Raw genomic sequence first — 26058 nt, 5'->3', positions numbered from 1 at the left:
AGAAACAAAGCACCCTTTTTGTATTGCAAAGAGCACTCGTCCCAAAACAACCTGGTAGTCTGTACAATCCCCTTAATCAGTCCTTAAGTACTTAGCTAGCAGCTGTGAAGGAACGTCACAGCCCTCCTTCTTCCATGAAGTGAAACACACACACTTTGCTCTGCTTTGGTTTCCAAGTTGTGAAAAATCAACAGAGTCCGGAAACCGCAAGGCACAGTCCTGAAAAACAACGATCAGATAATTTTCCACAACGGCCAAGCCAGCACGCTGCTATTTATATCAGCAGCTCTAATTACTGGAGCCCCACCCAAATATAGGTGGCCTCTCTTATCTCCTGTAATATTTCCTCAATTGGTCTTTTCGATGCATAATTCTGCGCATGCGTGGGTCTAACACTTCCTCATCCGAATCAACCGAAGATAATGGAGATCGGCTTCCTGGGCTGTGTGCCAAGCCCCCCTCTTCCAAGTCGCCCCCACCTTCTTCTTCGTCCGAGGAAACTGCACTACCTGACTCTGTCGGCAATAAAACAGGCCTAGGACATGTTGATGTTTCCCCTGCATCCACCTCCACATTCCTTGGGGCAGGAGCTGGGCCAGAGCCAACCACAACAATACCAAAGGCTGAAAAAGTAGGAACCTCCATACTCCACCTCCACAGGGTAGGGGCAATGGCAGAGCTTTTTCCCTATACCCTGCCAGTCCATTTTAAAAAAAATATTGATGGGATCTGTAACATAAACTGGAACAAATACGCCAATAGACAGATAAGAGGCTTGGGAAGAACTGTAATGAAATCTTCTTTCAGCCACAGATACACATTGGGTGATTTTGCAACAGCTGTTGCCCTCAGTCAAGAAATAGGTCTTAATGGGTGGGACTGCTATAATTGGACTGCAAATTTCTGGACCACCTCTAGATGTGAATGAGAGTTTTCTGTATTTCTTTACTACCATCTAGTGGTCATCTGGTCCAATTGCGGTAGTCCTACCAAATGACAGGGCGTAACAGGGCTGAAGGGAAACCGGAAATATGTAGAAGCTCGTCATCAGTGAAGGGCTGCAATTTTTTTACTACCACACTGTGGGCGTGGCTTATTGTGTGGGTGTGGCTTGATGGTAATGTGACTGGGTAGGAGTGGCTTGCTGGCCATGTGACCAGGTAGGAGTGGTTTGACAATCATGTGACTAGGGGGTTGCTTAAAGGTCATGTGACTGGGTGGGAGTGGCTTACGACCAAGATAAGTTTTCAAATAGGTGCCTGGACTCTTTTTTCAGTTGATTAAGTCACATTATTTAAATAGCCACAAAAAGGACAAATGACAAACATCATTATTTAGTTCTTTATATTTATTTATACTTTAGTTCTCCTAAAATATATTTTTGATAGCTCTGTTTGTAAAATAGGAATGAAATATTTCTGCAGGATTCAATGTGGGTCAGTCAACTTTTATCTGCAGAAAAAACAATGGCTGCCAACCTGCCTTCCATTGAGGACCTGTATACTGCACGAGTCAAAAAGAGGGTTGTGAAAATATTTACTGGCCTCTCGCATCCTGGACACAAACTGTTTCAATTCCTACCCTCAAAACATCGCTACAGAGCACTGCACACCAAGACAACCAGACACAAGAACAGTTTTTTCCAAATGCCATCACTCTACTAAACAAACTTTTTAATAAGTCTGCACTTCTATTTCTACTAGTTTTTTCTCATCATTCCTATCATCCTTTTCCTCCCATTTAGGACTGTATGACTGTAACTTGTTACTACTACTACTAATAATAATAATAATAATAATAACAACAACAACAACAACAAGAAGAAGAACAACAAAACAACAACAACAACAACAACAATAATAATAATAATAATAATAATAATAATAATAATAATAATTTATTAGATTTATTAGATTTGTATGCCCCCCTGCTCCGAAGACTCGGAATGGCTCACAACAATAATAAACAATGTAGACAAATCCAATACTTAAAAACTATGTAAAAACCCTTATCATTAAAATAAACCACACAACCTAATCATACCATTCATAAATCATAATAACAAGGGAGTATATCAGTTGTCCCATGCCTGGCAACATAGGTGGGTTTGCAGAGACTTACGAAAGGCGAGGATGGTGGGGGCAGTCCTAATCTCCGGGGGGAGTTGATTCCAGAGGGCTGGGGCCACCACAGAGGAGGCTCATCCCCTGAGTCCTGCCAGATGGCATTGTTTAGTCGACGGGACCCAGAGAAGGCCAACTCTGTGGGAGCTAATCGGCCGCTGGGATTTGTGCAGCAGAAGACAGTCCCGAAGGTATTCTGGTCCGATGGAATGTAGGGCTTTATAGATCATTACCAACACTTTGAATTGTGACCAGGAACTAATCGGCAGCCAATGTAGGCCGCGGAGCGTTGAGGAGACATGGGCATATCTAGGAAAGCCCATGATTGCTCTCGCGGCCGCATTCTGCACGATCTGAAGTTTCCAAACACTCTTCAAAGGTAGCCCCATGTAGAGAGCATTGCAGTAGTCGAACCTCGAGGTGATAAGGGCATGAATGACCGTGAGCAAAGACTCCCTTTCCAAATAGGGCCTCAACTGGTGCACCAGGTGAAAGATGGTGCTCTAAAGTTAGCTGGGGATCGAGGAGGATGCCCAAGTTGCGAACCCTCTCTGAGGGTGTCAATAATTCCCCCCCAGGGTAATGGATGGACAGATGGACGTGTCCTTGGGAGGCAGTACCCACAGCCACTCCATCTTCTCTGATACTTAAAAGAAACCACAGAATCTAATCATACCATACATAAACCATAATAGCAAGGGGGTATATCAGTTATAGGTGGGTTTGCAGTCTGAAGTTTCCAAACACTCTTCAGAGGTAGCTCCATGTTTGTTGCTTGTATCCTAGGATTTTCATTAATATTGATTGTTTCTTCGTTGCTTATTTGACCCCTATGACAATCATTAAGGGTTGTACCTCATGTTTCTTGAAAAATCTATATTTTCTTTGATGTTGACTGAGAGCATATGCACCAAGACAAATTCCTTGTGTGTCCAATCACACTTGGCCAATAAAGAATTCTATTCTATTCTATTCTATTCTATTCATTTTAATACTTGTAGATTTTAACTCCCAGAATAGCCGGCTGGAGAATACTGGGAATTCAAGTCCACAAGTCTTAAAATTCCCACGTTTGAGGAGCCCTATTGTAAAGATTCTCAGTTATCCAAATCATGGTTGTCCCAAAGGTGCTTTATCAGGAGGCAACTGACTTAGTTTTTTTCTTTTGAAAATCCTTTGTATAAACTTATATATAAATTTATTTATTATATATTTATATAAATCCTTCCATGCCCCACTATCCTGTCAGAGCTGATGAAGCTTTTTTGGCGAAATGGCTTCCAAAAAGCGAAGTGAAATGTCTTCCAAAAAATGTCCAGTTGACTCCTGAAAAAGCATCTTTGGGATTACGATTTTCGCGAGGGATGTGTTCTGAGACCGCCCGCGAAAGTCGAATTTCCACGAAGTAGAGATGCGGAAGTAAATACACCATTTTTGGCTATGAACAGCATCACAAGCCTTCCCGTAACACTTTAAACCCCTAAATTACCATTTCCCCTTCCCTTAACAACCATTTACTCACCATTATTACTGGTACTTACCATTGAATAAGACAATTAGCGATCCTGATATTTATAAACATAATTATTTATTGACAATAATTATTTCTTTTGTTATTTATTTGCAAAAATTATTAGTTTGGCGATGATGTATGATGTCATTGGGTGGGAAAAAACGTGGTATAGAAAAAAACCCGCGAAGTATTTTTTAATTAATATTTTTTTAAAAACCGTGGTATAGGCTATTCGCGAAGTTCGAACCCGTGAAAATCGAGGGAACACTGTATTCTGAGACACCTATATTTGCCTTATTTATTTATTCATTTATTCATTTGTCCAATATACAAATACATAGGAAGAAAAATAGACATGTGATAATATAAAAGAGGGTGAAAGTGAACTTAGAGGAGAGGATATATAAAAGGAAGAGAATATATAAGATAGGTGAAGGAAAGGAAAGATAATTGGACAGGGGGCGAAAGGTACACCAGTGCACTTATTTACGCCCCTTACTGGCCTCTTAGGAACCTGGAGAGGTCAATTGTGGAGAGTCTAAGGGAGAAGTGTTGGGGATTAGGGGTTGACACAATTGAGTCCGGTAATGAGTTCCACGCTTCGATAACTCGATTGTTGAAATCATATTTTTTACAGTCAAGTTTGGCGCGGTTCGTATTAAGTTTGAATCTGTTGCATGCTCTTGTGTTGTTGCGGTTGAAGCTGAAGTAGTCATTGACTGGTAAGACGTTGCAGCATATGATCTTGTGGGTAATACTCAAATCGTGTTTTAGGCACCGCAGTTCTAGGCTTTCAAGACCCAGGATTGTTAGTCTATTTTCGTAGGATATTCTGTTTCGAGTGCAGGAGTGAAGGGCTCTTCTGGTGAAATATCTTTGGACATTTTCAAGGGTGTTGATGTCTGAGATATGGTATGGGTTCCAGACAGATGAGCAGTAGTCTAGGATGGGTCTGGCAAAAGTTTTGTAGGCTCTTGTGAGTAGTGTGAGATTGCCTGAGCAGAAGCTGCGTAGGATCAGGTTAACAACTCTAGAGGCTTTTTTGGCGATATTATTGCAGTGGGCTTTAGCACTTAGGTCATTCGATATTAGTATTCCAAGGTCTTTTACAGAATGTGGGTTAGCAGTGAGAAATTGTTTATTCAGTTCGTATGTGCGGTTAGGATTCTTTTTGCCAATGTGGAGGGTAGAGCATTTGTTGGTTGATATTTGAAGTTGCCAGGTGTTAGACCAGTCTGAGACAAAGTCCAGGTCTTTTTGGAGGGTGAGTGTGTTATCAGTGGTGTTGAAAAGTTTCACATCGTCGGCAAAAAGAACACAGTTGCTTTCTATGTGGTCACAGAGATCATTGATGTAGAGAATGAAGAGAGTAGGACCTAATACACTTCACTAACTGCATCACCACTGATGATCTCTACAATATGTTTTTACTCCAAATCAAAAGGCTTATTGAACTACATGTGCCACTCACTTCTTCCAGAGGTAAACGAAAAAATAACATACCTGTCTCGATAAAGAAACTACAAACTTGTAAAAAAAATGTGTGAGGCATGCCTGCTTCTTATTTTGCTTCCCATATAATGAACATATTCTTATGCACATCTATTCATAAATTAAATATTAGGTGGGATAATATGAAAAATATTGTATGCCAAACAACTTTGGATATAGGTGATTCAGCAGACTAGGAGAACTTACATAGGACAATATACAATTAATGAAAAAGCCACAAAACCATTATTTAAAATCCATTGGATTCAGGGTGTGTGGGTGGGTGGTGAAAAACAGAATGACAAATAGTTTCTCACTGATGCATCATCCATGAAGGAAAGTTTTTTTTAAAAAAATATCTCTTTTAATGACATAGAAAGAGGAGGAGGAAGATTAGTGGTAGTCCTAGTTATTTTTCTTTCTCTGAAAGGGGAATTAAACTATTAAAGGACACCTTGTTAAGTAATTATCTAGCAACATCACTGCACAATTAAATAGCCATCAGTCCCTGCAGCTGAGAAATTTCAGGTAATTATTCAAAGATAATTTAATAGGAGAATTACTGTATTCAAGAAAGCATTAGCTAGTAATCTACCTCAATTAAAGTGCCCAATTAATTTCAGCACCTTGATAATAGTTGCCTTTTACAGAACCCTCCTCCTTCTGCCCAACACACTTGAACATAGGTTTTAAAATATTCTTAGAAATACATTATACATAAGGGAAAATGACCAGAAATTTAGTCCAGCATTCAATACAGGCCCATGAAGAAACTATTGGATGAATGCAATTGCCGTGTTGTGTATGTAATATATATACTGTATATATGTATGTGTATGTGTATGTGTATGTGTATGTGTATGTATGTATGTATGTATGTATGTATGTATGTATGTATGTATGTATGTATATATGATGGTCTTGGTATATTCGGGTTTCTTCCCGTGTAGGATTTGGAAATTTCTGGCGACGTTTCGCCAAGGTCCCACTCGTCATCTTCAGGCTGGTGCTTCTGTCCTTGTTCCAGGGCGAACACAGCGAGACCTGAGCTGCCTTCCTTCTATAAACACTGGTGGTTGGGTGTGGTTTGATGGCTCAGCAATTGCCTGCCTACACGGGAAGAAACCCGAATATACCAAGACCGTCATACCTGTACCCGTGAAAATCTATGAAAATAAATATGTATATATATATATACAATGTATATATGTACTGTATACATCTTTCAGCTGTGGCGCGGGGGGCGTTTGCCCAGGTTCGCCTGGTGCACCAGTTGTGGCCCTACTTGGACCGGGAGTCACTGCTCACAGTCACTCATGCCCTCATCACCTCAAGGTTCGAGTACTGTAATGCTCTCTACATGGGGCTACCTTTGAAGAGTGTTCGTAAAGTTCAGATCATGCAGAATGCAGCTGCGAGAGCTATCATGGGCTTCCCCATGTATGTTCATGTTACACCAACACTCCACAGTCTGCATTGGTTGCCGATCAATTTCTGGTCACAATTCAAAGTGTTGGTTATGACCTATAAAGCCCTTCATGGCATCGGGCTAGAATATCTCCAGGACCACCTTCTGCTGCACGAATCCCAGTGACCGGTAAGGTCCCACAGAGTTGGCCTTCTCTGGGTCCTGTCGGTTGGCAGGACCCAGGGGAAGAGCCTTCTCTGTGGTGGCCCCGACCCTCTGGAACCAGCTCCCCCCGGAGACTAGGATTGCCCCCACCTTCCTTGCCTTTTGTAAACTCCTTAAAACCCACCTCTGCTGTCAGGCATGGGGGAACTGAGACATCTCCCCTTGCCTATGTAGTTTTATGTATGGTATGTTTGTGTGTATGCTTTTTAAATAATGGGGCTTTTAGACATTATTATTATTATTATTATTATTATTATTATTTATTAGATTTGTATGCCGCCCCTCTCCGAAGACTTTTAATATTAGATTTGTTACTGTATATTGTTTTGTCACTGCTATAAGCCGCCCCAAGTCTGCGGAGAGGGGCGGCATAAAAATTTAATAAATCAAATCAAATCAAATCATACACACACTGCTCAAAAAATAAAGGGAACACTAAAACAACAGAATATAACATCAAGTAAATCAAACTTATGTGAAATCAAACTGTCCACTTAGGAAGCTTCCTTTGCTTTTACATTGATTCCTATGAGAAAAATAGCTTCTACTTACAAACTTTTCTACTTAAGAACCTGGTATAACGAAACGAATTAAGTTCTTAAGTAGAGGTACCATTGTAGATAGAAATAGAATCTCTAAGTCTGAACACTAGAGAAGCTACTTTTGACCATCAATGAGTTCATACAGATCCTGCCCAGGCCTAATAGACCTCTGATGAGGCCAGAAAAACTTTCCTGTTGCTAATTTTATGGCTGTTATAAAAGGTTTCATTTTGAAGTAGCTCTCAATAGAAATTATCCATCAATTTCAATCGGAAATGCCTCTAATGCCTCTCTCTTTTTTTTCACCCCATGTTGCAATTTTACAGCAGTAATCAGCAGCCTTGGTTGCTCTCCAAGGACTAGTAAACCTTCTGTTGAAGAAAACGTTTTTCTTTTCCTTATTCCTTGGTTTCAATTAGAATTGAGTCAGTGGTGTCACTCTTTAATTTGGAATGGACATTAAATGGAAAGTTATAAATCGAGGACTATCTGCAAATAAAGTTTTACTTGCACACAGTGAGGGAAATCAACAGTTTCTAAATTTAATATGGAAATAAATAATAAATACAATATATTTGGACCAGCGGTGAAATCAACTTACCTTCCCAATTGGTTTGGAAGCATGCGCCTTTTCACACTCTGCACATGCGCAGAAGACTTTGTGCATGCACAGAGGGTTAAAAAAAAGAAAATGGCGATGTCCAGGCGGTGGGCAGAGCGTTGTGCTGCCATCGCTACCGGTTCTCTCGACTAAACAATGTCGTTTGGTGGGACCCAGGGGAAGAGCCTTCTCTGTGGTGGCCTCAACCCTCTGGAACCAGCTCCCCCCAGAGATTAGAACAGCCCCCACCCTCCTTGCCTTTCGTAAACGTCTTAAAACCCACCTCTGCTGTCAGGCATGGGGGGATTGAGACATCTCCCCCGGGCCTATACAGTTTATACATCGTATGTTTGTGTGTATGTTTGCTTTTAATAATGGGGTTTTTAGTGTTTTTTAAAATTATTAGATTTGTTTTACATTGTCTTTATTATTGCTGTGAGCCGCCCCGAGTTTACTGAGAGGGGCGGCATACAAATCTAATAAGTAAGTAAGTAAGTAAGTAAGTAAGTAAGTAAGTAAGTAAGTAAGTAAGTAAGTAAGAAAGAAAGCAAGCAAGCAAGCAAGCAAGCAAGCAAGCAAGCAAGCAAGCAAGCAAGCAAGCAAGCAAGCAAATAAACAAACAAACAAACAAACAACCCACCTGTTGTGGTTCAGCCTGGGACCCCTCCGGGAATGGCTGATTTGCTGTCGGCTTCCAGCTCAGAGGGAGAGGCTGAGGACCAGGAGGTGCAGACTGACGAGGAAGCGGAATCCCAGGCTGAAGAAGAAGGACAGCCAGAGTTCCACCAGGGGGAGCTCTCCCCAGCAAGCAGCCTGGATTCCCTGGGGGAAGATGCTCATGACATCATAGATATGCGACAAAGGAGAGCTAATCAGAGACGAACTCAATTGGCTAGGTATTTCCAGCATTAGAGGTCACAGCTGGGTTTGGGTGTGGTGCTTGGGAAAGGATAAAAGGCGGCCCCACCCTTCCTGGCTTGTGGAGTTTTATCTTGGAGATTCGTGAGACCTGTCTGTGAACTTTGGTGGCTACAATCCTGGTTTGTGCCTTGGACTATTGAAACCTTGGGGGGGGGTGCCAGCAAGAAGCTTGTGAAATTGACTGGACATCAGGACCCTGTTGTAACGTATTGTAACCTGTCTGCTGTGAAGACAGGTTTTCCTTTGTGCTTATTTTTTCCTGCTATAAAATACTTTTGGATTTTACCAGAGTGTCTGGCTGTTTTTTCAGTGGGTGTGGAGGTCTGGGAAAACCCAGACAGAACACCACCCAGTGTCTGTTGCTGCTAACAGTACGCCTGAATGGGGTGGAACCGATAGTATTTCATCTATAGTTAATAGTTAATAGCAGGATAGATAATAGTTAAAAATATTAATAACAGGAACTTAGAAAATAAGGCTAATGCCTCAAACCCTCCAAAGAAACATCACTCCCAACAGTTAGCCTCACAGAAGGCTAACTTCTAGAACACATGTAACACCAACAAAATATATACCGTATATTTTGGAGTTTAAGATGCACATTTCCCCACTCCCTAAAAAAGATGGCAATGTTGGTGCATCTTATACACTGAATACAGCAATTTGTCCTGTCACAAAGCCTCACCTCCATCCCATTTTTGCAAAGAATGGGCCTTGGGTTTCCCCCCCCCCCCCGGTAAAAATAGGGTAGGAAGCTCCTAGGTGATGGGGGATGGCAAAAATGACCCCGTTTTTGCAAAAATTGCCAGTTTTTTTTTTCAAAAATGGCCAGGTTTTTTCCAAAAATGGGAGCTTTTTTGCAATTCCCTAGCACCCAGGCACTCTCTACAGGCTTCCCAGATCCTTTGCCCACCCAACTTTTGTGAAAAAACAGGTGAAAAACAACCCATTTTCAACAAAAACAGGGTTGTTTTTGCCTTCTAATTACCTCATCTAGCATGACTGGAGGAGGAATTAGAGGTATAACAAGCAGGAAGAGGGAGACTATGATCCCGCTATATAGAGCGCTGGTGAGACCACATTTGGAATACTGTGTTCAGTTCTGGAGACCTCACCTACAAAAAGATATTGACAAAATTGAACGGGTCCAAAGACAGGCTACAAGAATGGTGGAAGGTCTTAAGCATAAAACGTATCAGGAAAGACTTCATGAACTCAATCTGTATAGTCTGGAGGACAGAAGGAAAAGGGGGGACATGATCGAAACATTTAAATATGTTAAAGGGTTAAATAAGGTCCAGGAGGGAAGTGTTTTTAATAGGAAAGTGAACACTAGAACAAGGGGACACAATCTGAAGTTAGTTGGGGAAAGATCAAAAACAACATGAGAAAATATTATTTTACTGAAAGAGTAGTAGATCCTTGGAACAAACTTCCAGCAGACGTGGTAGATAAATCCACAGTAACTGAATTTAAACATGTCTGGGATAAACATAGTTCCATCCTAAGATAAAATACAGAATATAGTATAAGGGCAGACTAGATGGACCATGAGGTCTTTTTCTGCCGTCAGACTTCTATGTTTCTATGTTTCTATTATGGGAGTGGAAGTCTACTAGTCTCAAAGCTGTCAAGTATGAAGATCCCTGGATTTTGGGGTTAGGGATGCAAGGGACTTCAAACTTGGCAAGTTTAAGACCTGTGGACTTCAACCCTCATTCCTGAGCTAGCATGACTGGAGGAGGAATTCTGGGAGTTGAAGTCCACAAGTCTTAAACTTGTCAAGTTTGAAGTTTGCAAAAAGTGTACATGGCTGTAAAAAATATTCTGCTACACTGGTATTTTATTAAATAATATATTACTACATCGTTGTTTTCCTCCTCTAAAATCTAGGGGCGTCTTATACTCTGAAAAGTATGGTTAGTACAACAGGTGGAACACGTATAAAGGCAGTATTAAGGAGAGATATAATTTCCCCCAGGAACTAAATAGTCATTGCTAGTCCATGCTCTGAGAAGATTTAATTTTGCCTAGGATAGCTCATTGTGCTTTCCAAGGTTCTGTGAAGGAGACAGGGAAGGACAGAGATTTATTGGACTTCTATTCAGGAACAAATTCCTCTGTGCTTGCTCCCTTCTTTTCTCCCCTTTTCTCAAGAAGTAAAATTTTGCATGCTTTTGCTGAAAGAGAAGAGAGAATGCTCTTAGGAAAAGGGTGTTCCGTCTAGATTCTCCTAATCCTAACCTAATTTTCATAACCTTGAGTTCTGTGGATTAGTTGACAAGGTTTATGGCCCTGCTATGAGGATGTTTGAATCTGTCAGAGCAAGAGTTTACAAACTCAGAGTTTACAATCTGGGCTTGTTAAAATAAAAATTAAAAAATGCGGAAGTATACCATTTCTCAATTTTGAGACAGGAAGCCAAACAAACTGTACGGTCACCCATTTCCTCCCACTTATGACTGTATGACAGTAACTTGTTGCTTGTATTCTTAAGATTTTTATTAATATTGATTGTTTCCTCATTGGTTATTTGGCCCCTATGACAATCATTAAGTGTTGTACCTTATGATTCTTGACAAATCTATCTTTTCCTTTTATGTACACTGAGAGCATATGCACCGAAGACTAATTCCTCGTGTGTCCAATCACACTTGGCCAATAAAGAATTCTATTCTATTCTAAATGGTGAGAGTGGAAGGATTTATATTCCTTGCAGTCATCTGGTCATTAGCCCTCTCCCTGAGAGTCGTTGAAGCCACTTGAAGGTTTATCTATGCCCTCAGGGTTGCCTGAAGTTCAAATGGCCTCAACAACTCTCAGAAAGAGTGCTAACAACCAAATGACTGCAAGGAATATAAATCCTTACATCCTCCACCATTCAGTTAGAACCGAAGAAGCTTCTTAGATGAGAAGTGAAATGTTTTCAAGGAAAAACAAAGTCGGGTTGCCTTTTGAAAAAGCACTTTTGAGTCATAAAATTCTCACTCAACCACAAATGTCAGCTATATTAATAGACTGAAAACACTTGACTATACCTGTCTTAAAGAACTTACAAAACCAACACAGGTATCAAGGACTTTAATGGGTGAAGTGTTCCTATTTTTATTGACATTTCTTTCTTGTTCCTTAGGTATTATCTTTCAATCCAGTCAAGCGGTTAGGACACTTATTCATTCTACATTTACACCGCCAGGCATGGGGAGGTTGAGATAGCTCTTCCCCCTAGGCCATTACAAGTTATGCATGGTATGTTTGTGTGTATGTTTAGTTTTATAATAGGGGTTTTTAGTTGTTTTTTATTATTGGGTTGTACATGTTGTGTTTATCATTGTTGTGAGCCGCCCCGAGTCTGCGGAGAGGGGCGGCATACAAATCCAATAAATTATTAATTATTACATGAGTCCAGATAGGGGCTGGATTGAATGGTAAATTTGGCCAATTATGTTTAATCACAACAAGGAAACAAATTCCACTCCTAGCCAAATAAAATATTCTTTCCCATCCCATCCTATTCTAAGAACGCCTCTACTTAAGAACTTTTCTAGATAAAAACTGGGTGCTTAAGATTTTTTTGCCTCTTCTTAAGAACCATTTTCTACTTAAGAACCCAAGCCCGGAAAAAATTCCCAGGAAATTTGAGAGTATCACAAAGGCCCAGCCACTTTCCTGCCATTTCTCTCTCTGGCGCACTGTATGGGAGGCAGCCTCACGTTGGGTGTATGGGAGGCGCGTGCTCCTCCTCGCAGCCTCAAAGTCCCTCTTTTTTTTTAAGCCTTAAAGTTTTGGATTTTTTTTATTCCCCCGCACCTCACATTCTTCCTTCGGCAGCGAATGTCCTCCTCCTCTTCTTCCTCCCCCTCCTCCCACCCAAATTCCGAGCTTTTATTTCTTTCCTAATGGGTTTGCACGCATTATTTGCTTTTACATTGATTCCTATGGGAAAAATTGCTTCTACTTAAAAACTTTTCTTCTTAAGAACCTGGTCACGGAACAAATTAAGTTCTTAAGTAGAGGTACCACTGTACTATGTCCAAACAGTTGGATTGGCAATATATAAACAAGCTAACAATGAATGTTCATATGTATTGAAGTACTATAGCTTTAATAGGTAGTGTTACAAATTGCCGTAAGAGGGAGACAGAAAGCATGATTCTCTCTCTCTGTTTTTTCTGCTGATTCACTGTGACTGATGTAGTAAGCTTTGTGTGTTCGATGATAGCTTGATGTACAGTGATACCTTGTCTTATGAACTTAATTGGTTCCAGGACAAGGTTCGTAAGGTGAAAAGTTCGTAAGACGAAACAATGTTTCCCATAGGAATCAATGTAAAAGCAAATAATGCGTGCAAATCCTTCAGGAAAATCCCAAACTTTAGAAGGGAGGCAAACAGAGGGCAGGGAGGAGCAGCTAAAGGGGGCGGGTAGAAGAAGCAAGGCTAGGCTAAAGGATGAGTGGGAAGGAAGAAAGGCAAGGGGGGCGCCCCTCCCTGTTCTTTCTTCAAAAGACACCCTTTCAGTGCCTCTGCAAGCATGCTGTTCTCCTACTTTTGTTAATGCAAACTCTTTCCCCCTCCAAGCCGCCCCTCCCTTTTCTTTCTTCAAAAAAGGGGAAAAAAAGAAATCCCTTCGGCTTGGGTTCATAAGGTGAAAATAGTTCGGAAGAAGAGGCAAAAAAATCTTAAACACCGGGTTCATATCTTGAAAAGTTCGTTAGAAGAGGCGTTCGTAAGATGAGGTACCACTGTATTCGTAAGCTGTAATATTGTTATTGTATTGAGAAATATTGACTGATTTGAATGTGTATGACCGGGCTGTTTAACTTGACCGTGCTATGACCGAAACTCTAGAGAAGGTGCAAAAAAGAGCAACCAAGATGATTAAGGGACTGGAAACCAAGACTTACGAAGAGAGACTGCGGGAACTGGGCATGGATAGCCTAGAGAAAAGGAGGGCCAGAGCGGACATGATAGCAGTCTACAAGTATACGAGGGGATGTCACAGAGAGGACGGGATCACTTTATTCTTCAGGACACCAGAGGGCCGGATGAGGAACAACGGCTGGAAGCTGACCAAGGAGAGATTCAACATGGAGATAAGAAGGAACTTCCTGACAGTCAGAGCGATCAACCAATGGAACAACCTACCAGCGGACGTTGTGAACTCGAACACTCTGGACATTTTTAAGAGAAGATTGAACTGCCACTTGACTGGTGTACTATAGGGTTCCTGCTTGGGCAGGGGGTTGAACTCGATGGCCTTCATGGTCCCTTTCAACTCTAACAATAAATAAATAAATGAATGAATAAATGAATGAATGAATGAATGAATGAATGAATGAATGAATGAATGATAAAAATAAATAAATAAATAATAAAAATAAATAAATAAATAATAAAAATAAATAAATAAATAATAAAAATAAATAAATAAATAATAAAAATAAATAAATAAATAATAAAAATAAGTTTAAAAATAAATAAATAAATAAATTTCTAAAGCCTTGAGTTTGACACCCCTGCTCTAGTCTATCACCTGCCCATATTGCATGCTCCAAAAATCTGAGTTTTATTTCAAGGGAGCAATCTGTATTTATTTTGCCAAGATATATGCACTGATTCCACCTGCAATGCATGGTACTCAGGCCATTTCATCATTTAGTAATTCTTAGCGATTTCTAGTGTCACCTAGCCATCACTATGGTAATATAAAACATGCATGATTATTCAGCCATAGAAATGACGGGATAATGTTATGGAAACCTATAAATTACTAATGAGGAAATAGCCATAGTAACTGTCTCCAAATTCACAATTTGAAATGTATTTGTTCTTCTCCAGTTATCATAGATGTGCATTATTTCCAGAAAAAAAACAAACCCTGTTGCATTTTTAAAACCTAGTTTTAAAAGATTAACGGGGAAGGTGTGTGTGTGTGTCTGTTACTAATGGAACTTGGTAAATTGAAGAACAAATACGCACAGCAGTTTGATGGCATCTATGTCATTATGCAAATGATGCAAATGGAAAAAAATGACCTACTGTAATCTGCCACATATGAATCATGAAATTATTCTGTCAAAAGTGCAGAAGAATTTGATCTTCTGGGTTGAGGTCCAGGAGATCCAGAAGTCTTCTAATGTCATAAAAATGTTTTAAAGAAGATGTTGGATAACCATTTGTCTGAAGTGGTGTTTCTTGCCTAAGCAGGGGGATGGACTAGAGACTAGAAGACCTCCAAAGTCCCTTCCAACTCTGGTATTTTATTCTCTTCTATTCTATTCTATTCTATTCTATCCTATTCTATCCTATTCTATTCCCCATCAAAGGCTGATCATTATAACTGTTCTTGAAGGAACACAATAATTAAGTGATCAGAGATCATGTACTAACCATGATCTTGGCCATGCAAGTTACTTGATTCTTCTCAGAAACAAGTTGCTGATGAATAACCTCAACACTTCATTGTGAAATGTTTGAGCCACTTGTCAATCAGCATCTGAAAAATGATGTGGTAATAAGAATTAATTTTCCCAGAGGGATAATTGGTCATTTGTCTTGCACACACATGATAATTACTTGCTTGAAGAGAGAATGCTTATAGAGTAGATTTTTCTTCGGGCCAGAGTAATTTGGAGTTCCCATGAACCACAAGATGAAGATACTGTTAAGGTATCTGTTGATTGACAAGAACAGATGAGGTGAAACCTGGCTCAAAAAGAGTAACTGTAAGAGGGACCTTGGAAACCTAGTGGACAATCACTTATATATGAGCCAGCAGTGTGCATCAGCAGCCAAAACCCCCTAACACAATCCTTGGTTGTGTAAACAGAGGCATAGAATTAAATTACCAGACATATTACCGATAGATAGATAGATAGATAGATAGATAGATAGATAGATAGATAGATAGACAGACAGACAGACAGACAGACAGACAGACAGACAGACAGACAGACAGACAGACAGACAGACAGACACAGTATGATAGATACTGTAGATAAAAGCTAGATAGATAGATACAGTATGATAGATAGATAAGAGCTAGATAGATAAGAGATGGATGGATGGATGGATGGATGGATGGATAGACAGACAGACAGACAGACAGATCAGTATGATAGATACTGTAGATAAGAGATAGGTAGGTAGGTAGGTAGATAGATGATAGATAGATAGATAGATAGATAGATAGATAGATAGATAGATGATAGACAGACAGACAGACAGACAGACAGATAGATAGACAGATAGATACAGTATAATAGATACTGTAGATAAGAGATAGGTAGGTAGGTAGGTAGGTAGATAGATAGATAGATAGATAGATAGATAGATAGATGATAGATAGATAGATAGATAGATAGATAGATAGATAGATAGATGATAGACAGACAGACAGACAGATAGATAGACAGATAGTTACAGTATGATAGATACTGTAGATAAGAGATAGGTATTTATTTATTTATTATTCAGATTTGTATGCCGCCCCTCTCCGCAGACTCGGGGCGGCTCACAACAAAGTGAAAACAATTTACAACAAATCTAAATTACTATTTAAAAATATTTAAAAGACCCCATTTTCTAAACACACATACATACAAACATACCATTCATAAATTGTATATGCCCAGGGGAGATGTCTCAGTTCCCCCATGCCTGACGACAAAGGTGGGTCTTAAGGAGCTTACGAAAGGCAAGGAGGTTAGGGGCAGTTCTAATCTCCGGGGGGAGTTGGTTCCAGAGGGTCGAGGCCCCCACAGAGAAGGCTCTTCCCCTGGGGCCCGCCAACCGACATTGTTTAGTTGACGGGACCCGGAGAAGGCCCATTCTGTGGGACCTAATCGGTCGCTGGGATTCGTGCGGCAGCAGGCGGTCTCGGAGATATTCTGGTCCAGTGCCATGAAGGTCTTTAAAGGTCATAACCAACACTTTGAATTGTGACCGGAAGTTGATCGGCAACCAATGCAGACTGCGGAGTGTTGGTGAAACATGGGCATACCTAGGTAAGCCCATGACTGCTCTCGCAGCTGCATTCTGCACGATCTGAAGTTTCCGAACATTTTTCAAAGGTAGCCCCATGTAGAGAGCATTACAGTAGTCGAAACTCGAGGTGATGAGGGCATGAGTGACTGTGAGCAGTGAGTCCCGGTCCAGATAGGGCCGCAACTGGTGCACCAGGCAAACCTGGGCAAACGCCCCCCTCACCACAGCTGAAAGATGGTTCTCTAATGTGAGCTGTGGATCGAGGAGGACGCCCAAGTTGCGGACCCTCTCCGGTAGGTAGATAGAGAGATGATAGATAGTTAGATAGACAAACAGACAGACAGATTAGGTAGGTGAGGGTATTAAGAAGATAGATAGGCTATCTAGAAGAGATAGATGGGAGAGGGGAGGGGAGGAGGGGGAGAGAGAATCTAGAGAGGTTGTAAGCAGTGCTTCTTTAGTGAAAATCCAAAGTTTTGATAGAGCCAGTATTAGACATTCATCAATGCTTTCTCTTACTGATTTCACAATTACTATTTGGAAGAACATAGTAGTTGGGAGAAAAACGGTTATTTTCAAATCATTAACCATACATGTTATTTCTAAATGAAGACTGCCATTTCCCTGAGATGCTCTGAGGATTCCTGCCCTTCCAACTCTGGAAAAATCTAAATTTTTAAGGTTGTATTTATTTTGTATTTTATATTTTATATTTTATATTTTATATTTTATATTTTATATTTTATATTTTATATTTTATATTTTATATTTTATATTTTATATTTTATATTTTATATTTTATATTTTATATTTTATATTTTATATTTTATATTTTATATTTTATATTTTATATTATTTTATATTTTATATTTTATATTATTTTATATTATTTTATATTATTTTATATTATTTTATATTATTTTATATTATTTTATATTATTTTATATTATTTTATATTTTATATTATTATTTTATATTTTATATTATTATTTTATATTTTATATATTTTATATTTATTTTATATTATTTTATTTTATTATTTTTGTTTCAAAACCCCAGGAGAGGTGGGAAGAGAAATATTGTCCACCTTGTAAAGAAAAGTATCAACAGAACCTAGAATTTAATAACTTTCTACCTCCTTGCTCAACATTAACCTAGATAAGAACAATGACTCTGAAGGGATGAGAATCAATTGTACCAGGTTCAGCCTGGGCAGAGTTATTTAAAAGAGTAATTCAGTCTGAAACCGTAATCATAAGAGGCGGTTTTCTTCTGTGATTAGGCAGTAATCAGCGGAATCTTTTTTATCAAGAAAAAGGATCAATACCTTGCAGTGAACCAAACACAGGTCATCAGCCATTGTCTGATACAATTTTGATAAATTTCGGACAGTCGGAGCATGCGAAATAATAATTTAAAAAAGGAAACAAACAGGCTTCAGTGGACTCATGGAACCAGCTTGTGCACATGTATTTTTCGCATATTTATGGCTCCTTTCTTTTTTTCCCTATGTGAATTTAAATCAATCCTGACACCAGCAAGTTACAACTTGGAATGTCCCACAGGGCACTAAAATAATACTCTTTACAGAACAGCAGGTAGACTATTTTAGGCTTCAGATTTCTAATTCTAACAAGCCTCGTTTTTTTTAAATTAAAGATGCTAATCACAATCTCAATTTGTGCATTGCTGAGTAGTAAAAATATGAGGCTGCAAACTTGACATGACAGCAGAGCATTGTGTGGCTAAGAGGGAGACGTAAATAGGTGGGAAACTCAAGATGAGAAGTCTGGCTGGGCTGGCTATATCACAAAGGTCAACGTAATTGGCCACCGTGAGCAGAATCAGCCCCCAGCCTCTGCCGTCTGCAACTTGGCCGCAGGAGCAGCGCTGTTTTCCTACCGGGCTAAGTGGTGCTCTGCGGTACGAGAAATAGGGGGTATCGAAATATTAGATGCAAAATTAAGGAACTCAGGAAGGTACCGTCAAATTTGCCCCTCGAGATGCCTTGCAGCCAGCTGAGTTTGCTGGGACTGCAATCCACCACCCACTTCCTTCGGGAGGATCCCGTCGACCTTGTGGATTGGTAGGTGGAGAGAAAGAAAGAGAGAAAGAGAGAGAACAGATGGCTGGCATTATCTTATTTTTCAAAAAAAAGGTTTCACCCAAGCTGAGGTTCAGTAAAAACACCAGGTTTATACATTATTTACTAGACAGCGTTTGTTTAATTAACAAATCAGATGCTTGTTTAGGATTACATTCGTTCAATAGTGCTATTAAATGACGGTTAACTTATTTATGAGCATGTTGCCCTGTTTGGGGGGTAACACAAGCAGGACGTTTTTAAGGAGCATGTCAGGATTTTTCTTTATTAAATATAAACATGAGGAAAAAAAGTTGTTGAGCATTGATAGAGGGATACAATCAAGGAACAGAGAGGTACTAGTACCATCCTATAAAGCCTTAGTTGGACCACACACCTAAAATACTGCATCCAGTTTTGGCCACCACACTACAAAAAAGACATTGAAACTCAAGAGAAAGTGCAGAAGAGAGCAACTAGGATGATTAAAGGTCTGGAAAATAAAGCATACGAAGGGCGATTGCAGGAACTGGGCATGGCCAGTCTGGAGAAGAGAAGGACCGGGTATTCCAATATTTGAGGAGATGTTTCTCTCTCTCTCTGTTTCTGAGTGGTCCAATACATGGCAACTCCAAATCTCAACTAGCAAATGCTCTGTCCTACACATTGGGAAGAAGAATCTGAACTCCAAATAAGAACTGAATAATCAAATTATCACAGATAATCCCCACTCAGTTAAAGACCTCGGTATACTAACAACAAAAGATTTAAGTGCCAAAGCCCACTGCAACAACATAGCCAAGGCTTCAAGAGTTGTAAACCTAATCCTACGTAGCTTCTGCACTGGCAATCTCACACTACTTACCAGAGCTTACAAAACTTTTGCCAGACCCATCCTCGAATACAACTCATCTGTTTGGAACCCATATTGCATCTCAGACATTAACACCCTTGAAAATGTCCAAAGATACTTCACCAGAACAGCCCTTCACTCCTCCACTCGAAACAGAATACCCTACGAGACTAGACTTTCAATCCTGGGCCTAGAAAGCTTAGAACTAAGACGCCTTATACAAGATCTAAGTATTGCCCACAAGATCATATGCTGCAACGTTCTGCCTGTCGGCGACTACTTCAGCTTCAACCGCAACAACACAAGAGCACACAACAGATTTAAACTTAATATTAACTGCTCCAAACTTGACTGGAAAAAATATGACTTCAGTAAACGAGTTGTCAAAATGTGGAACTCATTACCGGACTCCATAGTGTCATCCCCAAACCCCAAACAATTTACCCTTAGATTATCTATGGTTGACCTATCCAGATTCCTAAGAGGTCAGTAAGGGGCGAGTATAAGTGTACTAGTGTGCTTTCCGTCCCCTGTCCTATTGCTCTCCTATATCTCCTATACCTTTCTTCTATTCCTATATCTCTTCTTCTATTCTTTCATTGATATGATCTATTACTATATCTTCTTTTCTATTCTTTCTTAGATATATTTTACTATGAGTATCTCCTCTATAACCGTCATCATGTATTTTACTATGTGTATATAGAGATATATCCACTAAAACCCTCATTGTGTATTGGACAAAATAAATAAATAAATGCCCCAGATAGGAGGCGATCAGGCTGTTTTCCAAGGCACCAGAAGGCCAGACAAGGAATAATGGGTGAAAACTGACCAAGGAGAGATTCAACCAGGAAATAAACATTTATCCATCCTAAGATAAAATACAGGAAATAGTATAAGGGTAGACTAGATGGACCATGAGGCCTTTTTCTGCCGTCAATCTTCTATGTTTCTATGAAATAAGGATGAACTGATGGTGAGAGCGATTAACCAGTAGAACAGCTTGCCAGTGGAAGTTGTGAGAACCCCAACACTTGCAATCTCTTGCAACCACTTGAAGACCATGAGCCTTTGGTAGATGCCTGCTTTAGAAGACTATGAAAAAGACAAGAATACTTGTATGGGAAAAGGAAGTAGTCTGTAGTTTGTTAACTCTAGAGAATTGTTGACCACTCCCCATAAGGCAGTGATTTTCAACCTTTTTTGAGCCGCGGCACATTTTTTACATTTACGAAACCCTGGGGCACATTGAGCCGGGGGGGGGGGGAACTAAAAAAAGTTTGGACAAAAAAATTATCTCTCTCTTCCTCCCCTTCGCTCTATTTCTTTCTCCCTCCCTCTTTCTCTCCCTTCCTTTCTCTTTCTTTTTCTTTCTTTCTCTCTCTCTCTCTCCATCCCTTTCTCTTCCTTCTTTCCTCTTTTTTGCGCTTTCTCTCTCCCTCCCTACGTCCCTCTATGTCTTTCTCTCTCTCCTTCCCTCCCTCTTTCTCTCTCTCTCTTGCTTGCTTTCTCTCTCTCTCTCTCTTTCTTTCTCTTGTTCTCTCTCTCTCGCTCTTTCTTTCTCTCTCTTTCTTTCTCTCTTTTGCTTTCTTTCTCTCTTGCTTTTTCTCTCTCTTGCTTTCTTTCTCTCTGAGCTTCGCGGCACACCTGACCATGTCTCGCGGCACACTAGTGTGCCACGGCACACTGGTTGAAAAACACTGCCATAAGGTATTTAAGGGTGCTGATGGGAAATTCGGGGTGGAGTTTCAACGTTTTGTAATGGAGTCAGTTGATGTTTGGGGTTCCAGCCATGTTACGCTAGCCAACTGTTATTTCTCCGCTAAAATCCTTGGAGTAGAATTGCCCTGTCTGCAGAGCATCTGGAAAGCTGTAAATGTAAGTCAGTGAAACCGGAGACTCTTTATCTCATAAAGGAATGCGCAAATTAGCTTCGATCTTTGGCAGTAGTCTAGCCGCTGGACTCTTATCTGTTAACTCCTCTCACTGAGAAGCTGTCAAGATGAACTCACATGCATGAATTTGGCTTGTATAAATTATGCTTTCTATATAAAAAGATTGATTTGAAATATCAGCGCGTGGATTCCTCCTTTGTTTTCAACCTGCGTAGGCCCGGGATAGAACAGTTGGCCTTCTTTTAACTTCACATTTTATTTTCCGTTTGACCTATGTGGTCCATATAAGCTGCTCCATCATTTTGGAAACCAAGAAAGAAAAATATGTGGCGCACTCTTCAATCTTCATATGCGTAATTATGATACAGTCGTACGGTTCAGTTGTCTTGTTGGAAGGCAATGGCTTAAAATACCATTGACTTGGACTTGCATTCGTTGTTTTTCCAAACCATCTTAATTGGTTGCCAGCAGGGAATGCACTATCTGGTCTCCGCTTAAAGCTTTTGGCCTTGTCTGGATAGAAATAGCTTTGCTACAGTTATCTGCCCTCTGCCAACTTCCTGCTAGGATCATTGAAATATAAGAATAAAAGAATTTGCTAGCTTTACTTCCTTCTCGATTCAATTACTTCTAACCTCTTTTGTCTTAACAATGAAGAAATAGACTGTTTGCATGCAACAGAGGGATGTTTTACTTTAACCATATTAATTTCAGCAAGTACAGCTTGTCCTGGATTTACGTCTTGTTGTGGTTCAGCCTGAGGCTGCTCAGGGACCGGCTGTGTCTCTGCTGGCTCCATGCCTGGAGGAGGATGACAGCAAAGAGGAGGGGGCTGAACAGTCGGATGGGGGAGAGGAAAATCAGGAATGGGATGAAGGAGAACAGCATGAGAGCCCCGGGGGGGGGGGGGGGCTCTCCCCAGCCAGTAGTTTGGAGTCATTAGGTGATGAAGCACAAGCCGTCATTGACATGCGACAGAGACGTTCAGATCAGAGAAAGGAGCAATTAAAGAAGTATTATCAGCACTGAATTAGGAACAGCTGGGCTTGGGTGTGGTCCTCCTTAGCAGGGTTTAAAAGGCAGGCAAGCCCTTGAAGCCATGTGGAGTGTTATCAGTTGGAGGTACGGTGTCCTGTTTTGTTCTCAATGTCTCTGTTCCTGGCTTGTGGCCCAGCAGTTTGGAAGACCCATGGGAGGGGTAGGTCTGCTATCTACAGCCTTGTCTTGGCAGCAAGAATCCTGTATTGCTGCATGGACTTTTGCCTTCATGGATATATATTTGAAGATACAGTGTTTTCCTGTTTGTAAGGACATTTTCTGTTACCTGTGTTTTTCTTGAATTTTATAAACTGCCTTTGCCTTTTATCGGTGTGTCTGGCTTATCTTTTTGGGTTGGTATTGGCTTCCGGAGTGACGCAGACAGAACACGTCTCCATATATTACCTATCTGATGGGAGGTGGAATAATTACCAGATGTAATTCAGCATCTAAAACACAGAGGTCTTCAAACTTGGCAACTTTAAGGCTTGCGGACTTCAACTCCCAGAATTCTCCAGCCAGCACAGTCTTGAAGTTGCCAAGTCTGGGGACCCTTTACCTAAAAGGTCATTGAATATACAGTGGTATCTCTACCTCTATCTCTACTTGCGAACTTTTCTAGATAAGAACCTAGAAATAATCTAGATTATGTTTTCTAGATTTTTTTTGCCTCTTCTCAAGAAACATTCTCCACTTACAAACCCGAGCCTCCGAAACTGTAAGCAGAAAAGGCAGGGAGAAGCCTTCATGGGGCCTCTCTAGGAATCTCCTGGGAGGAAACAGGGCCGGAAAAGGCAGGGAGAAGCCTCTGTGGGGCCTCTCTAGGAATCTCCTGGGAGGAAACAGGGCCAAAAAAGTCAGGGAGAAGCCTCCATGGGGCCTCTCTAGGAATCTCTCGGGAGGAAATGACCTCCACCCTCCCTGTGGTTTACTCAATCACACACATTATTTGCTTTTACATTGATTCCTACGGGAAAAATTGCTTCTTCTTACAAACTTTTCTACTTAAGAACCGATCACGGAACGAATTAATTTCGTAAGTAGAGGTACCACTGTATAAGGATGTAAGACAATGCATGTATTTTCAAATACAGCACGTTGCTTAGCTGTTACAAAACTGATTATTTTGAGGCTGCTCAAAAGATCTGGTTATATATTTCATACGATTTTGAGATTCTACTTTGGTTGTTTCTTAACAAACAACAAAATGAATATATCTGAGACAAAGACCATCTTGTTATTTCTTTATTAATAAGAATAGCAATTTAGTGTCTCAGAACTCTTCTTATGAAGGAGCTTAGTTTCTTCACTCCAAATATTTTTTATTTGCATCATAGTTTACTGATCCTTTTTCTACTTTTCAGTTTATATTTTGCTTCTGATTTTAAACTACCATATTTTTGGAGCATAAGACCCACTGCAATATAAGACGCACCTTCATTTGGGGGGAGGAAAATAGGGGGAAATATCTACCTACCAGGTATTCATCTGGCTAGCATCCTTAGTCTGGTCAGTTTCAGCACATTATTTTATCTCCTGGTTAGGGCTGAAAAAAATATTCTTTGTAGGGAAACAAGCCTGCAAATCGGGAAGATCATTAGCACCTTGTTAAAGCTGGGAAAAAAGCTTTGGAAAAAGCTACATTCGGAATATAAGATGCACCCAAAACTTTCAGCCTCTTTTAGCGGGGAAAAAGATCTTATACTCTTGGCATCTTACACTCTGAAAAATATGGTAATCTTTGTTTCTTGTCTTACTTATTTTTCAAATAATTCTAGGCCAGTGGTTCCCAAGGTATGATCCACACCCCAGAGGGGGGGATTGATTTTTAATGGGGGCAATTGGAACCTTGTTTAAACCAAGTTAATGGCCTTTTAGGTTTCCTCCGCATGAGTAGGAGTTCACTTTTTGAATAGTAAGAATTATATGTCACGGGATGGAGAGATCAGGATTTTAGAGATGCTTAGGTGGGTCATGGCCAAAAAAAAGAGAAGAAGTTGGGAACCACTGCTCTAGGCGAAATTATCTCTTCTTAATCTATCCCGGGCTTTTCAGATTGAAACAAATGGCTAAATCCACTATTTAAGCTTTGATTTCCACTCTTTGTTTGAAAAAGCAGCATTTTACAAGCAGAAAGCCTTCTGCCGCACGAATCCCAGCGACCGGTTAGGTCCCACAGAGTTGGCCTTCTCCGGGTCCTGTCGACTAAACAATGTCTTCTGGCGGGACCCAGGGGAAGAGCCTTCTCTGTGGTGGCTCTGACCCTCTGGAACCAGCTCCTCCCAGAGATTAGGATTGCCCCCACCCTCTTTGCCTTTCGTAAACTCCTTAAAACCCACCTCTGCCGTCAGGCATGGGGGAATTGAAACATCTCCCCCTTGCCCATGTTGTTTTGGTGTATGATTGATTGTGTGCTTGTTTTTTATATATATTGGGGTTGCTTTTATGAATTTTTTAACCTAAAACTGTAATTAGATTGGTAAATATTAGATTTGTCACTATGTACTGTTTTTGCCATTGTTGTGAGCTGCCCCAAGTTTGCGGAGAGGGGCGGCATATAAATCCAATAAATCTAAAATCTAAATCTAAATCTTAAATGTTCAGGGGATATTTTTCTCTGCTGCGAAGTTATCAGAGGAAAGGCGTCAGCTTCAGGCCTAATTGCATTCCAGCAAGATAAGACAGCGAATGAGTCAGAGAATATAAAATACAGCTCACCACATTATGAGTGGCATGGGGCTTCTAGCAAAGGACTTTTGCAAAGCAGAAATCAGGTCTTTTGGGGGGCATTTTCTAGAACCCCAGATCTTACACAGCATCCATAAAATCAACACTGAAACTCCAGCTTTTATACCTGCTGGGAGTGGTTAGCAAACCCCCTAGAGTTAAAGCTACAAATTATTATCCACTAGACTAGAACTGACTAACTAATTCTAACCAAAGCAGTGGCTTTTTCTTAGGTTTGTCTCTACCATCATTTTAAAGCAGATATTTCTTCAAGTTTTGGCTTGGCATTGTAGTTTATTTAAAATAGCAAGTAAAAGCATACCAGCACCACATTCTCCCACAGAAAGAAAGAAGAAAATGTTCATACTAATCCAAATTGTTTTGGTTTATTATTGATGTAATAAAATGAAGAGAATTAAAGCAAGAGCTGTTATGGGAGTAGTTAATCAGTCAAAAACGACCCTAAAACATTTTTTACGCAGTGATAGTGGATACAAATTGTTGAGACAGGAGCATTTAATGGGAAGAAAAATATTATAAGTGTTCTTCAAAAGAGGTTTTCATGTTAAACAAAGGAAGGTGTTTTATGACAATACACTTGCTTAATACAATATTACATTACCCCGCTTCTTCTTTACAAAATAACTA

The sequence above is a fragment of the Erythrolamprus reginae genome, chromosome 5, assembly GCF_031021105.1.
Source record: "Erythrolamprus reginae isolate rEryReg1 chromosome 5, rEryReg1.hap1, whole genome shotgun sequence".
Classification (NCBI taxonomy): Eukaryota; Metazoa; Chordata; class Lepidosauria; order Squamata; family Dipsadidae; genus Erythrolamprus; species Erythrolamprus reginae.
Note: the sequence above shows the minus strand (reverse complement) of the source record.